We start from the raw sequence: 25,008 nt of genomic DNA on the forward strand, positions 1-25,008 counted from the left end.
TACAATAGGGTGCGGGAGGGGTTACTTAGCATCCGCTTTGTCTAGCTTCTCATGTAGCATTTTTATGTTACCCTTTTCTCGATGAATGGCTGGTGGCAGTGGCTTACTTTTAACTACCGTGGTGTGCATTTACTGCGGGCTGCATTTGCAGCTGCAGTAAAGCACACAAGGGTGCTATTTTTGTCAGAATGGCCCTGGTCTTCTTTTTTAGCCATTTCTTTATGGAAAGGTCCTTCTTGAGAGTTACCCTGCACGCCAAACCAGTTTAGGTTCCTTTGTTCATTTTGTCTTTGGCGGGATTCAGAGGTGAGGCACACCTCTGGCTCCATGGTGTCTTGCGGGGGAAGGAAGCAAGGTAGGTGCCCTGTGCTTAGTCTCCTAGGAGACAGGAATGCACTCTTAGGTGATTGGCCGGCTGGCTGTCTGGCAAGGACAGCCACCCTACTGGGTCACTGACAGTTACTCTGGAATGAATGGGAGAAACCTGCATAAAAGGCAAGGCTTTTTGGCTTGGAAGGCAGAGTTGACCACTGGACGAAGGAAGCTGAAGAAGAACTTGAAGAGGACACGTGCTGCAACTCCTGGACCGTTTGTTTGCCCGGTGAAGCCCTGCTGCTGTGCTGAAACTCCAAATTCGTAATCACAGAGAAACCCTTGCAAGGACAACTTCTCCCTTTGAGTTGGTGGGACCAATCAACTCCAAAGTAAGCCACCTGTGCATCCTCTCGGAGCTGGTTGAATTTCCACTGCAGTCACTGCTGGAACCGAATAACCAGGGAGAGGAACACCAGATTGTGTGTGTACTTTTAAGCTGGCCAAGAGCTCCAGAAAGATCCTCTGGACTCCCAGGAAGCAGGACTGACTGAGCCTGAGCCACCTCAACAGAGTGCTGGACCCCAGATGCAAGTAAAGCCCATATGGACATACAGGACCCATGGTGTTGCTATTTGGGATAGACGCGAGGAGCTGAAACACTGAAGTGCCACTTGTTTGAAGATTGCCGGTTGCGGTCGGTGACCGTCCCATTTCAGTGCAGGAGTCCCCAGAAGACCTCCGTCTTGTCCCCATGCCTGAGGCCCAGGAACACCAGGATCTGCAGAGCTGCACAGGAACTTTTTATTCAACGTAAAGGTACTCTAAAGTCTGAGAGAACGTGCCCCTTGTTGTGCCACCTTACTTGTCCTCGTTGGAGACTTGTCTTGGTTGCATCTGTAGAGTTGCTATCAGCTTCTTTACCTCACAAGCCTAATCAGCTTGTGGTCTTCTTTGATTTCTTCTATCCTACAAAGACTTTTTAAACATTGTGCAAGACTTTCTAGTTACCTTCAAGAAGTGCTTCAGCTCACCTTGACTTTTGCTAACTTTAAATTGGCTGGCCTGGCTCCCTGGATGACTCTTCTCTCTTCTTCTTATGTGTTTTGCTTTTCTTTCCCAGGAAAGGGTTAACTGACTTTGCATTTGGGGGTTATTTTGAAAGTACTGACCTGTTTAAGATTAATTGTGTGAATACTTATCTATTGTGAACCCTATTTTCCTTGACAACGCTCTAAAGAATATTCTAAATGCAACAGTGATATATTAATGTCCCCAGCACCCTAATTATTGAAGTCACCTGGGGGTGTAGGTAGTGTCTGTGGGCCACCCCAAATGGGTATTTGCTGATTTAGAAAACAAAGTGTGTATTTTCTGAATTATATTTGTATGTTGCTTCATATTGCTCCCTTCTGAAGAAGGCTTACTCTAACTGACTGATAAATAAATAATAATTGTTTAATCAAGAAACCTTGTGTGTAAGAGTTTATTTGAATAATTGCCACTGTGAATCTCTGTGTAACTCCCCTACAGCTCACATTGACCCCTCTTGAGATAAACCTGTCTGCTCAACACGCTACCAACCTGTGTCGTACAGACTCATAACAAAGGTTGGGTTCCTATTGCCAGAAATCAGGGTTGTTATAGGGCATCCAAAGGGAACTGCATACAATCTTGCCTAACATCCACACCACGCTCCTCCCTCTCTGAAAGAGTACCAGTGACTGCTGAGGAGCTGCAACAGGTTCCAATCTACAGGCGAGCGAATCTGACTGCCCAAAAGCGTTTACCCAAATCTCTTATACTTTCAGGAAGTTCTGCCGATCCAGAATACAATACATATTTGGGTGTTGCAAGGTTCGACCCACCATTGATAGTGATGTTTTGTATTTTATCCAGCTACATAAGGTATTCAAGCAAACAGTAGTGGTAAAGTCGCTGGACAACAAAATGCTTAAGGATTAATAATCTGACTTCTAAATCGTACCAACATGATTATGTTCATATTCAAGGTGGCAAGATGTGTAATCACAGACGTATCTTCATATCATTTATAATCAGATTTAATAGATAGTGCGACCAGACTGTGTTGCAAAGACTAATCACATTTTTGACCATGTGTCCAGGAGACTCAACGCTTTTTTTAAACTGCATCTTGGGTTTTGGAGAGAGGTCGGGTGGTGCATGTATTAAAGTTAGAGATTGGGTGCGTTCTCACACGTCCACTGGTCGTTCTCTTGCAGGGTAACGAGATGTGCAGGTTTGAAAAACACTATGGGCCTGATTCATGGAATTTTCAGTGGAGTGCAAAGTGAGTTTGCACTGCCAACAAACACTCTGGTTCATAGGGCGGTGCTAAGGTGTATTGGTGCAGTGCAAACTCACTTTGCACTGCAACAGTACTCTTTGCATCACGCTAAATGGGCTCAATTCACCGGGCAAAGAGTATTTTTGCAGTGCAAAGTCACTTTGCACTGCACAAATACAGTTTGCGCCGCTCTGCAAATTCGTTTTTTTTTCCCGCAGTGCAAAGTCAGTTTGCACCGTGCTAAAAATTGTATAAATCAGGCCCTATATTGCAGAACGGGATCATTCAATGTGATTGAAATAGTCATTTTAATGACAGACGAACCGGCAAGAAGAGGAATTGTAGTCCAACACTGGCCTCTTGTGTTCATTAGAGGGCATTCTCCTTCCACGTTAAGCCGATCTGATGTGTCCCTGAACACAATGATACCACAGAGAGCATTAAAGCATAGCAATTTCTGTGTGGAGCAACTGCACATGTGACTTTTATCGCAAGGCTGGAGCCTAAACTGTGACATATTGGAATAACACATTTATAAAACATAACTAAAAGTCTTCCAGATCGCATTTTCACAGCCTCTGAAAGAATCACACGTGGAACAATATATATTCCAGTGATTTATGTTTTTCCTTTTTTTTTCTCACATTGTTTGTATGCTTTAACATATTGCGCTTAATATGTTGGTGTAGGAGAAACAACAGCTCTCATTAATGCCATTCTTTACTTGAAGGGGCATTGCCAATGAAGGATTTATCGAAACGCCCCCTCCATGCCCTCCAGGTGACTCTGCCTCCACCCCACTATGCATTTCTCTGTTTCTTCGCTCCTCCCCTTTGCCCAATAGCATCAGGTCACATGACCTCTGCTACTGGCCCACTTTTGACATTACTGTTTCTTTTCCTCCCCACCCACCTCCAGAAATCTTCACTGGTACTTCCTGCTCCCTTTTCGCTTTTATGACTATTTCGTCTCTTGTTTTCCGCCACGCGCCTTTAGCTGTCTGTGCCATTCATTCCTACTCCCTTCCTGATTTGTTAGCATTTCTGTTCTGTCATGTTTCCCCCACCCACCTCCAGCCATCTGTGCTGTTTCTCCCCTCTCCCTATCTGCTTTTTTGGCCTTTCTCCCTCCAACGCCTCCAGTCCTCAAGGTGACTCTGCTTCCGCTCCACTCCAGCTGTATGTGGCCTCCTCTGCCACCTTTGTTCGTTAGCTACAGGTTATACCACCTCTGGTACTGGCACACACTTCTGTCTATTTATTTTCTCTTTTTTCCCCCAAAACTGCCTCCAGCTCTCTGTGCTGTTAGGACTCTCTCCCTTCCTTCTCATAAACCCTTCTCCCAGGGCAGCTCTCGCTGGGCTTTCTGAGCAAAGGGCTGATGTATAGAAGGGCTTCAATCGGTGCAACACCTGTTTAATTCTGCTAGGGCCTGGAAAGGGCAATGGACCTGAACCCCTCCAAAACACCCCCAGATAATCATTGCACCATTCACTTCTTAAACGCGAGTCACACCAGCATACTTATACAAATAATCAGCACATAAAAAGCATCACCACAACTCTAACACAAACAGCCTCATCAACATCGCACTTAAAACCACCCCAACAACTCCACTCAAGCACATACAACTTCATACATATCAGCAATTACTCCCAATACTCCACATGACTTAGATTGCACATACGAGCACCATACACAACCGTGATGCACTCTTCATAAAAGAAACACCTCCTCCCACATGCTGGATGCCCTTGTCCCTCCCTGCACACTACATCACGAAGAATGTCAACAATATAGAGAAGTCTGGTGGGGGCCTTGCAGTCATCCCCAAGACTTCATGGACATGCACACTCCAGCATCCTTTACCACTCAAATTCATGGATCTCCTGAGAAGCCACTTTCCATACTGTGACAACACAACCGCTGCATACAGCCTGATCTCCCACTCACTACAGAGCAACACATCCCATCACTGCATCTACTATCCATACATGTCTTCCCAGAATACCTAAATCTAGCAGCAACAAAAGCAACTCAGAAAACCAAAGCAAACAAAGAAGCCCTTTTTGATTTCCTGTACACCCTCCATATCACACAACTCATCACTGATCCCACAGACTCTCATTCTATTATTCTCTGCATCTGCAGCCATCACTGCCTCTGACCTATACAACAGCAGAGGACTGAAAGCTCAGCCATATCTATCAAGCTCCGTCACTCCAAGCCCTCCTCCCCCCAATAAGGGCAACTGAATCCAACAAAGACACCTTGGCACTCAATCAGAAATGTTCCCCTGGATGCCTTAAAAGAAAAGTTGTCCAACCTGTCTTCATTACTAACTGACTCTGCCAACACTTAATATCCCCGCAAAAATGTCGCCATACAAAAACATTGCCATATTTTTGCAGCGATATTAAGGCATGGAAACTGCAGGGGACACCCCCGCAACTCCTGCATTATGTTTAAAGGAGTGGGGGACACCCCCGCAGCCCCTCCTCACAAAACCCCAAAAATTATCCTGCCCATGGCCGTTCCAGACGACCATATATATGGCAATATTTTTGGTGGGGATAATGTGTAGTGATATCACGCACATGCACACTTCAAAGTATGAACTAACACAACCAAGTCCTCTAAACATTTTTATACACAAGAACCCACTATTATGAAGCATCCTATCTGCAAACAATAGAAGATCTGAAGGATAACCCAACTACAAGAGGATCTGACCACCTTGAAAAATCTCCTCTGAGTCCACTGTATTCTCATCAAAGCTGTCACAGCTTATTAATAAGCAGCATGCACAGCTGAACCCTGCAACAAGAGTGCATTCCTCTTCAAGGCAATCAAGCACTGCATCAACCCGCTTAACAACCCCTGCAATACCTCACTCCTCACAGAGAAGCAATGCAATCTACATGTTCTTTGCAGACACAATCAACAAAATCTGAAGGCACATTGATGACATCTTGACCACTATATGCACCACTGCCACACCACCACAACATGTCCCAAGATAGTCAAAATTCAAGGCCCAAACAATGGATGAACTTGTAAACATCCTCATATCACTCAAGGCCACCTCCTATGAGGGCAACGTTATTCCATTCTCTATCTTGAAAAACATCAGAGGAAATACTCTCCATACTCACCTCTGCACTAGCAATGCCTCACTCATATAAGACATATTGCCCAATGCACCAAAAACAGGGCCAGGTCTGACCCCTTCTAAAAAAGGTCACACCTGGCCTACACGACTTAGAAACCACTGCACTATTACCAATCTACGCTTCATTGGCAAGATAATCGAGAAGCTTCCCATGCTCCAAGTTCAGGAACACATCATCCAACACAACTCACTTCAAGAGTACCAATTCAACTTCCAAATAAGATGCATCCCCGAAATCACCACCTTGCAGGTAATTGACAATGCACACCTCATTATGGACAAAGGTGGCCCATGCCTTCTGGACCTCCTAAAACTATCTGCTGCATTCGACCACAAAACACTACTCAAAACCTTGTCATCCCACATGGAATTTGATGGCACAGCCCTTTGAAGGCATGACTCCCAACTCAACAACAGGTGCCAGCACCTCCAAATCCCAACAAGGCCCAGTGACCTGCAGAGTCCCACATGGGTCCTTCCTCTTCGCTTTCATCTTCAAAATCAAAACGGATATGCTGGTGGAATTCATGGCCAAAATAAGCATCACAATCCACTCGTATGCTGGCACAAGGCCAACTGCCTCAACAACATTCACCAACTGGAACATCACCACTCCAGCTTTCTAGCCTAGATGTTAGCTGCATATCTCATCCTCATCAAAACAGAGTACATCCTCTTCTGAGGTGCCACCAAATGCACCCAATTTGAAATATGGCTGACAGAGATGGTTCTCAATGGCTTCTCCCCAACTAGTGCAAAGTCCCTCAGCTTCATCATAAATTGCGACCTCTCTATAAAAGTAACTCCTGCAACAAATCAAACCCTTTATCCCCACTTTGGTCTTATGTCCAGGCCCTCATGCTCTTGAACCTACATGGCAGTGATGTCTTCTTGGCAGGTATCCCAAGCACAGTTCTGGCCCCCTGAAAGCTGCCCAGCATGATTCAGCACAACACATCACAGGGCTCAAGAAATTCAAATACTTCTCATGCACTCTCTGGGAATTATACATTTTATTCCACCAAGCTCACATCATATTTTGATCATCTGACACGCACCTACACAGCTCTAAAGGTCAACAAGCCATCATACTGAGCTGAAACGATTTCCCTCTGAGGAGAGCAATACCAAACCAGGAGCCAAGATGTCAACACACTGGAATGCAAGACGTGCAAGTTCAAGAACACCAGAGAACAAACATTCTCCTGCTTTGTTCCCACACTCTGGAACAACGTTCCTGCTAACATCATGCTGGTTCCCTCCTGCGACTCAGGAAGTATCTGAAGACCCTGCTTTCCAAGAAGCACCTGACAGACAAATGAAAACCATAAACAGACAAGGCAATCTCCCCACTGTGTACCACTCCTTCTATTGTTCGGCACTCTGTTGCTTTCTAGCTAGGTCTGCCCTATATAAATCACCCAAAGACATACATACATGAGTGCAATGCTGCAACAATCGGAGCTATGAAACAGTGTCCAAACTGCTCAGACTCTTTGTCAAAGTATGTGAAGTCAGGTATTTATACATCGGCCTAAGAATGTTCAATTCAGTTTTGGGTTTATTGGCAATGAATGTGTTTTCTTCTTTTTGTCTTTGTGTCCAATACCCCACTGTCACATCTGCACTGATGAGCTCCACCACTGCCACTTTGCTCAGTTCTCTTCCTTTTCCGTTACTTGGTACTTTCAAATATGGCAATGGGAACATTTGGAAAGATAAATATCAGCTGTGGACAAGTGAAATGCTTGCAAGAACACCTATAGTGGAATGTTTACACTGGGTATTACATGAGAGGAAACATTGCATTTGAGAGAGTGAATGAATGGAAATGTTTGGCAGTTTTGTAATCGACAGTATAGTGTCAGTTACCTAGAACTGCAAAGGTGTATAGTGAGTATAATATGTGCTTGCTGTTGAAAACATTTCTAGTTTGGAATATCGCAAGTACCTCTTTTACTCGATATCTATGCTTACTAATAATAATATGTGGTTTTTCACAGGTCTTCATTTCCGAATTTGTCTTCTTCTTAGCACTGAAATAATACGTGTTAGAATTAGAAATGTGTCTAATTGGAAACTTCTTTCTTACTCTTAGTTTGTCAGTGTTGGCTTTGAATTTCTTCTTTTGTGTTGATGAACAACGCTGAAGTGTAGTTGTATGTTTATGATAAACACCACACTGCTTTGTCTATATTGTTGGCATGTTCAATTTCCTTCATTTTAAAAATCTGTTTCCCGGATGTTACACTGCAATATCATAGTTCTTCGTCTATCCTCGTTGACTGTTCTGTTTTGTTTTATTTTGATTGCAAATAGGTTTGCCCTAATAATAGTGTAATTTTTCAAATCATGTTAATGGGCTGTCTCGATAAGACAAATAAAGCATACATGCCTCAGCATAGTGGATACATTTGTGTTTACTTCGAAAACGGTAAAATGTAACACCTGCAATACATGTATTCATCTGAAAGGCCTTTAATATTTATTCAATAGTTACAATACACATTAGTGCCAAAAAGGACATCACTGAGAACATAAAGCTTATTGAAAGGATTGTGAAAATGTAATATTAATTAAAAAAAAGTCGGTCTGTGAGAGGTGTATGAATGATTGTCCAGAGATTTGAATTTTGGAGCAATTCCATGCCATGTTAATGCTCCCATCATAAATTGCCAATCAAATCTGTCAAAAACGTTCAACATCCATTGCTACTTAATTAGACGCAGAATCAACCTTTTACTTAGTGTGATTTGTTTGAGTGCTCGTCAACCCTGTATGTCTGTTTAAACCTGCAACATGAGGTGAGGTTTTCCCAAACTGTGTCCCTCTTCCAGATTGCCTGATTTTCGTATTTAGCTGTGCTTAAAATTCTATAGATTTTGTTTGTTGCATACAGATGCCATATACTTGATGCAGTCCATTGTTACATGAGTTGAGGCTTTCCCAAGTTGTGCCACCATCCCTTATACTACCTTTTTACCTTTTTATCAAGGCGTGTTACTCATATGATGTAGTGCCTGTAACAAGAGGTTTGACTTTGCCAGATAGTACACACACATCATCTTTGACTGTAACCATATCTATTCTCCTGCACTTAAACAAATGCACTTGCACATTCTGTAACTAGCCCCAGATCCCTCAGGGTGAGGCACGCTGAAAATAAATGTAAAAATAAATAAATACATACATCTCATCAATATATTGCTTAAGGGCAATGATTTAGAAGTATTAGATATACCCTTAACAAATCCTTTTTGAATACTCTTTACAAAAAAAGGAACAATAGTTTTCAAGCTATTCACAATAATTGTCATAACAATACAAACAAATGTCATAACAATTTAATAATCAATATGATTAAACAATGGGGTCTGATAGTTGTGACTTCTCATATAATGGTGTATGTATTAGAGTGAGTTGCTTTTGAAAATGATTCTGATGAGTAAAGTAGGTTGATAAAATCAAGAGCATAACATTATTTATTTTCATATTGCAGAAGTAGCTATTGGTGCTCATACCTCTGCAAACTAAGGAAAATTGCAAAACAATACTCTCACACGCAGGTGTATAATGTGTTTTAAAAATTAAAAAAAGTCCAAGAAAGCCTCTGCCATATTTTTATTATCATTTACCTTGACCCAGACCCCTTTGCAGTTTAAAATTGATGTAGGCGTTTTTTTTGTTGTGGTGTTTTCGGCTTAACATATGAATTCAAGCATTTGCAAGATGTATGCAAACCTAAATATTTATTATTTTCTCAGTAATTTACCACATGCACTTTCAATCAATGATTTATTGTATTTGATGCATTTTACACAAACATTCTTAGAAATTGTTAGCATATTATCAACTTTTTCTGAATATTTGAGTTAATTCAATGATGTACCTGACTATTTCTGACCTATCTTCCATTCCAGAAAGGTATCTAATTATTTGGTCCCAGAGAGAACATTTTTGTGCATCCCATAAATACACTACAAAACAGTCCAGTTATAGGTTTATCTTTTTCCTGTCCTTATGACTTATATACACACACCTCCTAGTTTGTGCAGGACAACATTAAAGACCCAGCAGTGAACAGATTAAACACAACTCTTTAAATTCAGATTGAAAACCTTCTAGAAATGGTTCATCCTTCAATAATGAATGTTTAATTCTATAGTGATTACTCTTAGGCTTTTCTTCCAATATATCAAATCTGGTCATAAAAGAAGGATGATCAGATGTACTCAACACATCAAATTAGGAGGTATGAGTGAATAACACTAACTTGACCCCCAGGATGTTGCAAGACTCTTTTCCAAATTTTCCATCAATAAAAAAAAAGACATTGCGGCACAAATGTGTGCATTTTACAATATTTATGTTTAATTGGATTAGATATAGGTAAAGACTAAACTAATAGAATATCATTTCTGATGCCATTTGTGTGACGCTTGTGGGCTTTTTTAACCCACTCATCCAAGCCCTACAACAGAACTGTACATTACTGGCAGCCGAAACATTATAATGGCCGCCGTAAAGCATGCTGCTCGCCAGAGATCATCCAAAAATGCGCAGTAAAAATCTGAAAACTAGGCTGCCACCCACTTTTGCCATGTCAGTGAACACAGGAGATCACTGCCTAAAACCACCATTGGGATACCCACACAGTAGCCTGAAACCACTTGGAAATCAAAATTGCTAAAATCATGGCTCACAAAACCACCAAAAGAATACAACTTCTTGTTGGGTGTTCTACATTACTCTACTGCAAGAATCCGCATCAATACAACGTCAGCAAGAATCATATGTTATTAGGACAAAATCCCATGTTAAAGACATTTGATTTAAAGATAGCTGTCAAAAATGGGTGCAATACCGGTGCTCGCCACTGACAGTTGCTGGCGATTCCTAATCCTGACAGGAGAGCTGTCTTGCAGAAGCTAAATAAGCCAAAGCAGAGAAGTCTATCAAAATGCCATATAGAGTGCCTCACTGTGATTTCATATTGAACAAGACTTGGTTTAAAGAGGTATTGCTTATTTTAAAGTTTATGATGTTATTTTTTTTTTACAAGGAACTCTGTTGAAATTGACTAGAAGGCAATCTGATTTAGCTAAGACTTCAAAAGACTTGCTTGTCTATGAGAACTCTTCACACCTACTCTTCTCAGGCCTCGACACCAGAAGGCAGGAAATCGCATGGTCCTGTTAATCAGATGGAGAGTGGCACCCTGGACTGATGCTCTGCTGGCAGGAAAAACAAGACAATAGACTTTTTCAATTGAATAGAATATGCTGATTTGTGGTGTGACAACAACTGCTCTGGGAGAAGCATGACATGTGACCTCTGAGTCAGAGTCAAGCCAGATTGTAGGGGCGGAGACAAACCAGTGGGTGAATTCAATTGAGAGCAAATGTATGTTTTATAAAATTGCTTATAACAAATTATGCCAAGTGGACAGAAATGTCAAACCTTGAGATTCTTAAAATGAAATATTCACTCACAGTTTGAGACTAAGCTGAAATCCGTACAATGTTCTGACACCAAACCCCAGGATTTATTAATATTGTAGAAACTGTGTTTATACTAGAAAATTGAAAACTTACAGTAATATGCGCAGAGAGGGTGTGTACCTCCGTGTAAGATTTGGTGCAAAACCAATATTGCGAAACCCACTAAAATCGCAAATAAGTTGTCAATTCTAAACCCAAGCTATTAAAAAGAGCAGGGTTGAACAGAGACCTGTCTTAATTAATCTGTGATATGTACATGTATTCTCAACAACTTGTGTACCTTGGAAACATGTTTGATTATGAAACATTTTTTTCTAAGTAAATGCAAAGGGGAGTGTTCTTTCCGCAAGCCATAAACATGACACCTGATGACATAGGATGACTCACTACTCCGTTCTCCAGTCAGGTCACAGGGAATCCTCTAACCTATCAAATCCTTAGTGGGTTGGGCCTAGAAAGTCAGCCTCCACACCCCCTTTGGAAACACATAAAAAGAACCACTGAGACCCAGATAGGGACACTCATTTTTCCACTACTCATCGATTCCTGCGCAGCACTCTGCCCGACCATATCCAGACAAAGACTCCAGACTCCTGAGACTCCAGATTCCAGACAGACTCCAGAACCACAACTCTAGAACCCAAACTCTAGAACCTTGGAGAAGCAGAGGCCTAATCCACAAGCTGAACTCTTCTCAGCAGGCCTCAGAATCATCCAGCAACCTAACCAAACTATTCAACAGCCTTGCCGTGCTGTTTGCGACTGGCTAGAACCCTGTGCCAGAACCAGATCCAGACCCAGAAAGCAGCACTGTATCCAGAACCCGCTTGATCCAGTCCAAGAGGCCAGACCAGACTGCCATGCCGTGCTGTACGCAGAACCAGTGCCTGACTGTCCGGTGGCGAGAGTGCAGTCCAAACCTGACCAGATCTGTGACGAGGTCCATTCTATTGATATGATATGATATGGCATTTGTAACGTGCCTATACACAAGTGTTTCAAGGCGCGACGAGGCAGGGAGGGGGAACAAAGGGAAGACAGACAACGATCCTACTAGGCCAGGTGTCATTCAGACCGCGCAAGTGCAGGGGTAGGGGGAAGGGAAAAATGCAAGGGGAAGAGGGAGGGGGGAGTGCAATACAAATAGTAGAATAGAAATAAAATAATAAATAAATAGGGCCAGCTGGTGGCAAGTGCAAGGTAAGTGCAGACAAGTGCTTGGGAGGGGGTGGGGGGGCTGTAGTGATACAGAGACAGTCCCGCAGTGCAGGGGTTGCCAGGGAGGCAGTGCAAGTGAAGAGTGACTGGGTCCCGGACCGAGGTCGGTGAGAGTGGCCCAGTTGCAGGATCAGTGCAGTTTTGGTGAAGAATTTAGCAGGGGAGAGGGAGAGAGAAAGCAGAAGCGAAGAGGAAGGTTTTGAGGTGCTTCCGGAACCGGAGATGGTTCTCCTCAAGTTTCAGGGAGGCAGGAAGGCTGTTCCAGAGGGAGGCACCTGCCGCGGAGAGAGATCTACCCCCAGCTCGTTGCTTCGAGAAGCGGCTGACCCTGAGGGAGTTGGAGACGGATGAGCGTAGGGCTTGGGAAGGAAGATATTTAGGAAGAGAGAGTTGAAGGTATTTAGGCCCCAGGCCCCAGAAGGCCTTGTGGACAATGCAGAGGGTTTTGAACTTAATCCTCGCAGCCACTGGGAGCCAGTGTAGAGATTTCAGTCCTGGAGAGATACGGTCCCTGGGCTTGAGGCCAAGGACAAGTCTCGCAGTTCTTTTCTGGATGAGTTGCAGAGGGCGGAGAGTGGAGGCAGGCAGATTAAGATAGAGGCTGTTACAGTAGTCCAGCTTCGAGAGAACCAGGGCTCGGGAGACAGTGAGCTTCTGGGGGAAGGAGAGGAAGGGAAGAATACCTCTGAGGAGGTGCAGCTGGTAATGTGACTTCTTAGAGACGTCAGATATATGAGGAGAGAAGGAGAGTGTGGAGTCGAAGATGACCCCGAGGTTTTTTGCCTTGCAGGTAGGAGCAGGAAGAGGGCCAAGAGAGGCCGGCCAGAGAGCTGCAGGGAAGGAGGGAGTGGGTGTGCCGATGAGTAGGATCTCAGTCTTACTAGCATTAAGGCAGAGGTCATTGGCAGCACACCAATCCTGGATAGCAGACAGACAGTCAGAGATGAGGGAGGGAGAGGAGGAGGCCGAGGGTAGCCTGAAAATGAGCTGGGTATCATCCGCATAGCACTGAAAGTTGGGGCAGAGGGCGGCGATGCGGTGTGCAAGGAGTGCCAGATACTGGTTGAACAGCCAGGGAGAGAGATTAGATCCCTGGGAACGCCACAGGTGGAGAAAAAGATGTCAGAGAGGAAGGACCCAAGTTGGACCTGAGAGGGTTGATTTGAAAGGAAAGAGGTCAGCCACGCCAGAGCCTGACCAGTGATACCCAGGTTATCACGGAGACCGTTGAGCAGGATGGCATGGTTGACAGTGTCAAAGGCAGAAGAGAGATCGAGCAGAATGAGAACACACGGAGTGTTGGAGTCGAGGTTTAAGAGCAGATCCTCACGGATTTTCAGGAGAGCAGTTTCCGTGCTTCTGGCCGCTCTGAAGCCAGATTGATGGTCAAGGAGACTGACAACAGCTTCAGCATGGAGGCTAAGCTGGGAGATGGCCAGTTTCTCCAGGAGCTTGCCCAGGAAGGGAGTGATGGAGATTGGGCGATAGTTAGCCGGACAGGAGGGGTCGGCAGAGGGTTTCTTAAGGAGAGGGTGCACAAGGGAGTGCTTGAGGGGGGATGGGAAGACTCCAGAGGCGAAGGAATGGTTGCAAAAGTCAGCCAGGGCAGGAGCCAGGGAGTCGATGTGGTCCTTGATAGTTTTGGAGGAACAGGGGTGAATCTGTTTAGACGAGACTTTCATAGATCGGACTTGTCTGGAAACCTCATCAGCAGAAAAAAGGGGAAAGGCAGAGAAGGAGGGAGGAGGGGTGGCTGCAGAAGGGCCAGAGGAGGAGCAGGGAAGAGAGGGGGGGAGGTGATAGGAGGAGAGTGAGGACAGGATGTCCTGAGTTTTAGAGATGAAGTGGGAGGCCAGTGCAGTGCAGAGGGCCTGGGAGGGGACAGGAGAGGTAGAGACTGCAGCAGGGTTGGCAAGCTCCTTGCAGATTTTAAAGAGCTCAGCCCAGTTGTTAGATGCCGCAGAGATGCGGGCTTGGATAAGGGCTCTCTTCTTGGTGAGAACAGAGAGACGGTATTGCCTTTGGAGCAGACGGCAGGCCAGTTTGTCAGAGGATGAACATGAAGCACGCCATTTCCTCTCTGCCACTCTGCACTTGCGTTTTAGGGTGACGAGATCCGAATCATACCAGGAGTTACATTTGGCTTTGGGCTTCAGGCGGATTTTCATGACAGGGGCAAGGATATCAAGAGTATCAGATATAGCAGAGTGGAGCAAGGAGAGGGCTGTGTCAGGGTGGGAGTCAGCCGAAGGGGGGGGGCGAGAAGGTGGCAGCGAAAGCCGCAACTGACACGCGCTTCATGGGTCAAATGACCGAGAAGGTGGGTGGCAATGATGAGGGTGGCTTTGCCTGTGGGGTAGGGAGGGTGAGGTGGGAGGATAGGAGAAAGTGATCACTCCAGGAGAGAGGAGTGGAGAGAGGGACAGAGAGGGGAAGGTCAGAAGAGATCAGAGCATCAAGAGTGTGCCCTGCAGAATGAGTAGGCCCAGACGGGAGAATAGAGAGTGAGAGAGAGTCGCAGAGGTCACGAAAGAGTCCAGTGGGGGGACAGGAGGCATCCAGGTGGATGTTGAAGTCACCAAGAAAGAGGAGTTGAGTGGTAGAGGACAGGAGTGAGGAGGAGAGGTCAGCCCACTCAGAGAGGAAGGAGGAAAGTTGACCAGGTGGCCGATAGATAGTAGCCACGATAAGGGAATGGCTAGGAGAGAGAGAGAGTCGGCAGACAAGACATTCAAAAGAGGAGTAGGTCTGCGTAGGAGAGACAGTGGCAGGAATCCTCTCCGGGAAGATAAGGGCTACCCCCCCCGCACGGTTGGGTCTTGGCAGGGAGAGGATCTTGTAGCCATCAGGTAGGAGTGTGTCAAAGCTGGTGACAGAGCTGGCCGTGAACCATGTCTCAGTAAGACCGAGGACGTCAATGTCCAGTTCCTCAAGAAGACGGCAAAACTAGGAGTGAGTATCCAGTCTAAGAACTGTACCGAACCAATCTCTTAGTCTAAAGTGATCTTATCCAATCCATTTCAACCTATTCAGAACTGCATTTAGAATTGTGTGTCCATCCTGTGATTTCAAATCTGTAAAAGTGTCATCTGTCATTCTGAAATCTTGGCTTTATTTTTGAAAATCTACCTTCACAAAAACGTCCGTATCTTTTGAACCGCATTTAACTGTCATTTTAAAGCTAAGATCCTCAGCTTTCCAACAAACCTAAAACGACATTCCAACTCCTTATAGTTTTTCCATAATCGCGATTTACCCACTCAGAAAAAGTGCAGCGAATTGAAAATTAGCTCCATTTCACCACATGTTAAAAATTGCTGTTTCTTGCTTTCCACTGCTGAAATTCGTTTTCAACCTGATAATCACTCATGAATCATTGCTAGTGGACCTGAACCAATCTAAAGTAACTATCACTCATCCTGAATCTTCTTTAGTGAATTAAAATCATTTTAGCATATTTTTCACATTCTCTAAGCCTGCTGGGGGGAACTGGGATTAAACTGCATTATTACTTGTATTCTTGAAACCTGTGTGTCCTCATTTCCATCTCTTCCTATTGCATAAGGGGGGAGTGAGTTGTCACAAGGGAAAAGTGATCATATTATCTCTTGTTGAAATCATATCAAGTTTATTTCTGTGTTGAATTCTTTCCCACCTTGCATTTCCTTGAAACCATAAAAGTATTCTCTGCTACCTTATCCTTTCTATACCAACTCCTCATTGATTAAAGAGAGTGTGCTATTGTAATATTACCCATTGTTGACCACTATTATATTCACAAGTGTGCTATCAGATATTATTTTGTTCATAAAAGTGTGATATAGATATATTGTTTAATTTTTCCAATAAACCTTTTAATTTGCAAAACAAACCTACTTCTTGGCTCAGTGAGGTCAGGGGGATTCAAAGAGAGGGGCATTATATAAGGGTTCATCATCCAGGCTCAAAGAATTTAACATACAAATATATTAATAAGGGCTTCCATTGGGCATCCCAGCCTAGGAATTGACTTAGGTGGATTGTTGGATTGAAGTCCCTTACACTCTGAATGGAAAACAATCACACAACAGGAGTTCTGTCAATTCAATTATGTGTGGGGCTCTGAGTCACTGGTGCTGTGATCACTGAATAGCTGAATCTGACACGGATTTGTCAATCAGACTAATTGAATACATGTAAAATAGGTAAAATACTATAGTTTGCATCTTTTTAGAGGCACTTCAAAATTATTGCAGCACAATGACAGCAAAATGACAAATGTTATGCTTTTTGTAGCAAGCACAACACCGCTATAAGCTGGATGGTCTGACCAATAAATTTAATGGAAGAAAAAGGCCACTTCACTAAGAGGATTTAAGAATGGGAAAAATAAAATTCCTTGAGATCAGAATAGAAAATATTCTGAGTGTAATTTAAACCAGTCTCTTAAGTCATTCATTAATATTGTTTATGGGTTTTAGAGTTAATCAGTCTTGCTTTAAATTGCCTATCCACTGCCATATCAAAAGTTTGATTACAATCTCTTTGTACGGCTAATTTTACTGAACCAAATACATCATTTAGCTTTCCCAAACATACACAAACATTGCATTATGACATGTAGACCCATTAACATTATTCAAATAATAGTATAATTTGAAATTTTAAGAATTACTAAATTTCATCTACATTCATCATCATTCACTTATATTTAATTTTGTGAGTTTCAATGCAGAAATATAGCAACAACATTTTTTAGTTACTAGCATGAAGCTGTTAAGCCTACTGGCAAGATGAACATTGTTTTCAGCCCTCGTATGTGGAAATTTTCATTGCTGTTGGATGCAATGTTAAATTATAGCTGCTATTGAATACTATGGCAGTTGGATCTATTTATAATAGGGCATTTGCACAGGATGAGGACATATGCAGGAATTGCTGCTTAGAGGGACATGCCTATAGAGATAAGCCAGGGATGAGGAAAAGGAGGACAACTTGGAACAAAGCAATAAGGTAGGCATTTAATTATGAATCTTCAGATTCCCACCATATTTAGATTAGTATAGAGCACACGGTTTTCTTCTTAACCATTATGTTCAAATTATGTACGAGGTGCACAAATCTTAAGTAGTCTTTGATAAGGAACTGCAAAGTGGAATCCAGTGTGTTTACTATTGTTCTTGTGTTTTTCAGCTCAGTCCATATTTAATCAGAACCCATAATGCAGGAGTATAAGCTGATGGTCCTCGAGTGTAGTGGTGTGAGGAAATCTGCGTTGGTGAGTCTCTTTAAATGTAAGATATACATCTTTGCACTGTTAGCCTTTCTGCTGGCAGTTAAACCAATGGGCAAGTAAAACTGCTAGGTACAAATTCAATCTTGGTCATTTTTTGCTTGATTTTACAATTTCACATTACAAAGCAGCCTGTATATATTATAGTGCAGCTGCCACCACTCTATATTTAAAGTGTGCACTTAGTTCCATAGGAGACCGGAAAATTGAATTGCTAATAACGTTCGACTTGCAGGATGGATTTGGCTGGTATTTTGCAAACAAAAGGTTTGTCACAGGCCCTTCCAGACTGGACATTTTGGGAAAATGAAAAAGATGCTGTTTTCGCCCGCTGCCCCATTTTCCAATAGAGAAAAAGTCCATATTTCTGCCCAAAGAGGGCAAAAACGCTGGACGCAAATTGGGCCAAATAAGAAACAACTTAGGTAGGAAGCGTTGACTTGATTTCCAGGAGAGCTCTTGGGTTATTCTGTATAGTAGTTTGTAAATACATGGTGCATTGCAGCAGAGAGTCTTTTGCTCGATGAGAGATATAACTGAGGTTATTTCGGGGTTAGCCTAAAACAAAAAGGGGAAAAAATACTATTTGGAGAAGGAAAAGAAAATAAATGGCATCAGGCTAGAGGTGGGGATGGGGAATGAGAACAGCATTTGAAATTAGGCAGTTGTGTGGGTCTGGGGACCGAGTTAGAATGTTTTCACATTATTGGGGGAATAGCACAGGTATTCCACAGGATGACTGCTTTTGCAATAGAAGACGCTATCGGGAATGAAAGTGCATCACACAAAACGAAAAGTGATTGAGTGGAATGGAAGAATGCTAGGGAGAGATAAAGTGTCAGAGAGGAGTGAGGGGGAGCATTTCAAGAGGAGGGAGACACTGGGTGAGTGCCTCTGAGGGCAGTGAAGAGTTTGGGATTTGTTAGCACTTTTGGAAAACTGGCAGGATTTTGAGCGTTTTCAGATACAAATGATGTCAACAGTGGGTTCATCAGTGATGTCATCATTCTGGTCATAGGCTGCTCAACAAGGAGTGCGAAGTTAAGGTGGCTTTAGCTGAATTTCAGGGGTTTGTTCTGTTAAGTTCTCACTTTAACGTTCCTCCAACTGAAGATTTTCCCTTGAATTTCAAAGGTTTCGTTACAATGTATTGCTCGCCCTAACATCCCTGCAACTACAGTTTATTCCTTGAATTTCAAGGGTTTGTTATTCCAGAGATTTTATCAACACATTGCATCCATTGTATATTTTAGAACACTACCAGACCCCTAGCCATGGCCTTTGGCCATATCTGGTGGACACGGCCACTCTACATTTTGAAATTCTTGCAACCCATCACTCAAAGATGTTCATCAATCACAAACTGATTTTGATGTGTTTTGACGGTGGTACTGTGATGTATAAAATATTGCAGACTTTGAGAACTCAAAATGTTTATAGACAATGCACAGTGAGTTTAAATTATTCCTGAGGATCTCTCAGTTTGGTTAAGCAGCGTGCTACAATCCCATTGTTTTATGGCCATGTCTTGGTGACTGTTGTGATACATCGCACAACCCCAACTAACTGTATCTAAGCAGCATGGAAAAGGGAAATAGAGGAGCGGCTGCAAGAATAACATATGCTCAGGTACTTTTGCCCCATAGCAAAAATCAAAAGCTGGCATCAATGAATATACACACAGTAAGTGAACATATATCTTAAAGTGAAATATACAAAAGTAGTTCAATTAACCTTCCCCTTACAAGAAAGCGTGCAAGACAAACTAGAAAAGTAATGAACATCAGAAAAAAAAACTTGAGAGAGGAAATGTTCCATTAAATATGCTGGCAAAGTATAAAAGGTTCCCACCTTTTAGACCCTGCAATCTGTCGTGAAATATTCCTTGGAAAACAAAATCCCAATCCGAAATCAGTGTTTGTGGTCTTGTGAGTAAGCATTTGCACTGGGAACATGACAACCCGAGTAAAATCTGGGTAGCCAAATACTTATGCATGCTGGCCTGTCACAACCCTTTCTGCCCTTGCTTCCACCAACCATAAAACACAATCACACACACACGTTCCCAGAGCCCCTCATCGGTTTATTAGGTCTCTACAGTGTCTTTCTAGCACCAGGGAACCCAGGTGGACCAGAGCATGGCGCCCTTAGGTCCAATCACAACTAGCATGGGGGAAAAACAAGTCAGCGTAATATGTGGGAGCTGCAGTCTAGTTTCTACAATCCCTTGGTGTGGCTGACTATTTTAGCCACACCCATGCTTCGACCCACGCTTTGCGTTGTACTGTCAACAGACAGCGGAACGCTCACTGTGTTCCTCTGGGAGCCGGCACCTGCTCCTGTTATTGCAGGTAAAAAGACAAGAAAGGAATAAAAGCACACGGAAGAAAAGCACACAGAGAAAGGCACGTACTACAGAGCGTGCACAAGCAAAGCTAGAAGCGAAGGGAAAGTACTCAGTGAGCAGCCACGGACACTAGCAGAAGGAAAGGCTGCACAATAGGACTAACAAAGGCAAGAAAAGAAGGAAAGCACTCAGAGAGCAGCCACGGACACCAGTAGAAGGAAAGGCTGCATAATAGATAAAGACAAGGATAGAGAGAAGCACTACCCTTGCTAATAGAATAAAGGAAACAACCAGCAAAACTGGTGAAGAGATTGATCAACAGCAATTCAATGGCGCAGCATACTTCTCCAAGCCATAGCAGGTCTGGGCAGGACCACTCAGTGAAGCCACTGGTGGAATTGAACTACTGCGCCCCTGCTAAGGATTGAAAGCCAGCCCTCTAATTTCTTAAGGTGAGCATATGCATATAGGGAGAAAAGAGTGCACAGAGGGGGAGTTTTCCGAGGGGGGGAGGGCTAGGAGAGTAGGGAGGGGGATTGCAGCTACCCAGGTCCTTGTTTTCACCACTGGTCTACTTGATTCTTCCCGCAGACGCAGTCTTCCTGGCGAGCACGAGAGGGTTCTGAACGGAGGCTTCTGATACCCCCGCAGAGCTAAGGTGAGCGTGACATGGCCAACCTCAAAACAAAACAAGGGGTTGCGTCCGCCGTCTGAAAAAAAGTTACGCTGTCCACCCACATCTGTCCTTTATTTGTGCCCTGAAAGGCAGCCACAATCATGGGGGACATAACTGCACCAGTGTCCAGGATTGCAAGCGTTCTTGCCACATTGTGGGCAAATACTCATGACTTACTTGCCCTCTCATTATTTCCCGTCCCCACCCCATGTCTGGATTTCAACAATACTCTGCTTTATAAAGATAACTTGAAAAGTACACATACCATAGTGTCACTCAAATATATAAATCCTTATAGAACTATATTTGGCAAAAAGTGTATAGTTGTGGCATTATTCCCCCATCTTGACTGGGAGACAACAAAAGCCAGAATGCAATTGAACAAAAGGCAAAACAGTGTTCTCTGAGTGCAAACCTTTCAAGGACTGAAAGTAGTATGGTGTTATAAAGATAATACAGATGCTCATTGTATCACCCATCCATGCAGTAACCACGGCTGACCCTGCTGAGTTTCAAAGCGGGACTGACCCAGGTTAGCTCCAAAGCAAGGAAAGGTCCAGCCCCCTCAAGCCATGTGGTCATGTATAGTCTGCTCATTTAAATAGGAAACATTGGCAGAGGGGGCTGGCCCCTTCCTCAATTTGAAGGTCAGCAGGGTCTGTCCTGGTTATTGCATGGATGGTAGATCTGGATGGCTTTCGAGTCACTGGCCATGGACAGTGGTTTATCACCCCAAAATAAAAATAAAAATGTTTTCCTTGTGCCCTCAACGGTGCCAGCTCCCCCAACTCCCTAGATGGCCTCCTCACCTCACCTACCCTGCCCTCTCCCTTTCCCCCTACAACACACTCTGTGAAGCAGTTTGCTTTGAGATGACGGTTAGCTGAGGATACTGAATGCTTTGTGTTTCAGATTCAGATTCTAGACCGGCCCAACTTCCAAATTTCACTCGGTGCCCTCTAGCCACCCCTATCTCTAACCTTATGGCACTTGCATATTTTTTTGACCTGCAAATAGCTTTTTCCGATGTTTCATTTTCCCATAACGTCGGCTATAACCTTGGCTATCTCTCACATCAAGAGATAAGCAAGATGGCGGCTGTTTAATTTCTAAAAACAGCCAGTTGGGGTAAATCCCTGAGATATTGCAGTATATTTTTGAGAAGGTGGCCCCCCTTTCTCCATCAAATATTTAAATAACTACTGCACGGAATAACCCCAAACCAGAAACAGCACACTTTTGGACGCTTCATGCCCAAGATGTTTCGGACCTGGTCCAAATCCGTCCAGCGGTTTGGGTTGTGCAGTTTGGCAAAAATTGACCTTGTTTGTCTATAAGAAAATGAATGGGAAGTAGGCGGCAACTTTGAAAACAATATTTTCTTTGTCTTTTTAATAACTGTTTTATTTTGTAATGAATCTTTACGAAACATTGCAGTCTGGGGGAGGTGATGGGGTGTACTCAAGTACCTAATTACTTTTGAAATTTCAGCCAAATCCATTACTCAAATCAAATGTTTTAACAATGGAATTTTAAGGGGTTCCTATGGGAGTCCTACTCACCTTAACTATAGGACGCCTATCGCCACCCTATAATATTTAAATATATATACATATATATTCAATGAAAAAACTTTGTTAAAGGGACGTTAAAACCGAAAACCCACTGAAATTCGCCAGTTATGGTAAGCTAAGCAACCATAACTCGCGCCACCACAGTGCACTGCTAAGACTAACACCCAGGACATCAAAGATGACATCACAAATGTCATTGTCTCTGTCTTTGTCTGCGCCTTTATGCCTGAGGGCCAATAGTGCACATTACAAATGTAATGTAATGTAATGTTTGTATAGATTTGTCAAATGGCACCACATTTATAAGCCTTTACATTATTTTGTGACCCCCCTCTAATTTTGCCCCCTCATGACAAAATGCCACCAAACTTCGCAAAAACATTTATATTTATATGTATTATTAGTTTGCTAAATTAAGTGTATATTCATCAAATGGCACCTCATTTATAAGCCTTTACATTATTTTGGGACCCACACTCTAATTTTGCCCCCTCTTGACAGAATCCCACTAAACTTTGCAAACTCATTCGGATCGGGTCAGGAATATAATTGCAAAATGACATGCAGTTCCATCAAGGGGAGCCAAAGTTATAAGCCATCCAAGAACTGCTTTTCACCAAACTAGTAATGCAGAGGTGTCCGCGAACTTTCATAGGACTGTTCGCGAACATCCTAACTGTTCGCAGAGTTTTGCGGTGAAAAACACCAGCTTTTTTGCTTCTTGCAGCCATAATCCATCCCATCCTCACCACCCCTCACATCCCCAGAGATTATTTGATAAGTTTGAAAAGTGCAATGTTGTGTTTTTTAATATGTTTTTACTGTGATTTCCGCGGACATTGGCTGATGTCCGTGAATCCAAGATGGCGGGCGTTTCCAAAAATCTGACACACCTCACGTTTCACGCCAATCAATCAGCGAACACTTTGTGTGTCCGCGGACATGACGCAAGTCTATTAGCCAATCAGTGTCCTGTCCGCGGAGCGAACAGGGAAGTGTGTCCGCGGAGCAGACATAGATATCACTATTTTTTTTGCCTTAAATTTTTGCCGCAAATTTGATGAAAATCCGTCCAGCGGTTTGGGCTGTAGGCGTGAGCAAAGTTTTCCCATTATGTCTATGGGAAAAAAATAGATTTTGGGACCCCCACATCACTTTGCCCCCGGACCAAACCTCACCAACTTTGCAGAAAAATTCAGAGTGGGCCATATACTTATTTTGAAAAGTTTGGTGAGGATTTGTCCAAGGGCAGCAAAGTTATAAGCCACCCAAAAAGTGCTCTTCCTATGGGTTTAGCAACTTAACCATAACTACATGGCCGCTACCGTAGGCCATGTAATATAATGCAGGGCCTGCTTATAATTCCCACCCCTGGAAGAATCCTTACTAAACTTTGCAACAAATGTATATTATGGCCCTGTCAGATTGATTCTGCAAAGTTTGGTGAGGTTTCATCAAGGGCGTAGAAAGTTACAGGGGGGTCCCAAAATGTGTGGTTTTTCCCATACACGCAATGGAGAAAGCAGTTTGCTCACGCCTACAGCCCAAACCGTTGGACGGATTTTCACCAAATTTGTGGCAGGAGCGGCAGCTTGGTCCCGACAGCGTGCTTTTGAAAATTTGGAGTAAATCCATCCAGTTTTTTTTAAACTACCAAAAAGTAGGTAAAAATAAAATAGTGAAATCTGGGTTTGGTTTGCGGACTCACTTCCCTGTTTGGATGGCAACAAGCTTGAGGTGCGTCATATTTTTGGAAAGGCCCACCATGTTGGATTCACGGACAGCCGCCGTTGTCCATGAACATCGCGGTAAAAACATATTAAAAAACACAACATTGCACTGGCCAAACTAATTTAACAATCTCTGGAGATGTGAGGGGTGATTTAATGTGATGGGATATTGCCTTAAAAAGACAAAAAAAGGGTGTTTTTGTTCTCTGATGTCTGTTACCAGTCGAGGGTCGTCAGGAGATGTTCCCAAACATCTGAAATGTTCGGGGGTATCTATGCTTACTTGTGTATTACAGGGTTGGCGAAAATTAGTTTTTGGATGGCTTATAAAATTGGTGCCACTCAATGAAACTGCATGACATTTTGGACTTTCATTCTAGAACTGACTCTGAATGGTTTTGGAAAGTGTGGTGCTGTCAAGAGGGAACAAAATTAGTGGGGGGTCCCAAAATATTTTAAAGGCTTATAAATATCGTGCCATTGGACAAATCTGCAAATCAGTTTGCAAAAATATTGTAGACCTTCATATGAATGTTTTGCAAAGTTTGGTGTGATTTTGTCAAGTGGGGGCAACATCAGAGGGGGCCTCAACATTTTTAAATGGCGTATAACTTTGTTGCCATTTGACGAAAATGGACAAATGTTTTCAGAAAGATTATAGACACAACCTTGAATGTTTGTGCAAAGTCAGAAAGGATTGAATCCAGTGGGGGCTAAGTTATATGACTATTGTATGTACGTACATTTTGAAAAAAAAAAACATGGGCGGATTTGCAGCAAACCCGTGTAAAGAGCATTGGCAAGAACCTGAAAGCATGGTTTTGCAAATGTGTCTGCGTTTTATTTCTTGAAAACTGTCATAATCTAGGTACAAAAAATAGTGAAATACCTTTGGTGAC

The 25,008-nt window shown here is 43.2% G+C and overlaps 1 protein-coding gene across 1 annotated transcript in view; it reads left to right on the forward strand.

Annotated features, from left to right (window-relative positions):
• The window catches only part of TESPA1 (thymocyte expressed, positive selection associated 1), a 913,752-nt gene that overhangs the window by 115,605 nt on the left and 773,139 nt on the right, over positions 1-25,008 (forward strand). The window contains exons 2-3 of the mRNA XM_069653203.1: positions 17,683-17,767; positions 20,721-20,787. The gene's annotated coding sequence lies outside the window, so the exon portion shown is untranslated. The remainder of the gene's footprint in view (positions 1-17,682; positions 17,768-20,720; positions 20,788-25,008) is intronic.

Source organism: Ambystoma mexicanum, chromosome 3q, assembly GCF_040938575.1.
Source record: "Ambystoma mexicanum isolate Mex_15411 chromosome 3q, UKY_AmexF1_1, whole genome shotgun sequence".
In the NCBI taxonomy this organism is placed as follows: Eukaryota; Metazoa; Chordata; class Amphibia; order Caudata; family Ambystomatidae; genus Ambystoma; species Ambystoma mexicanum.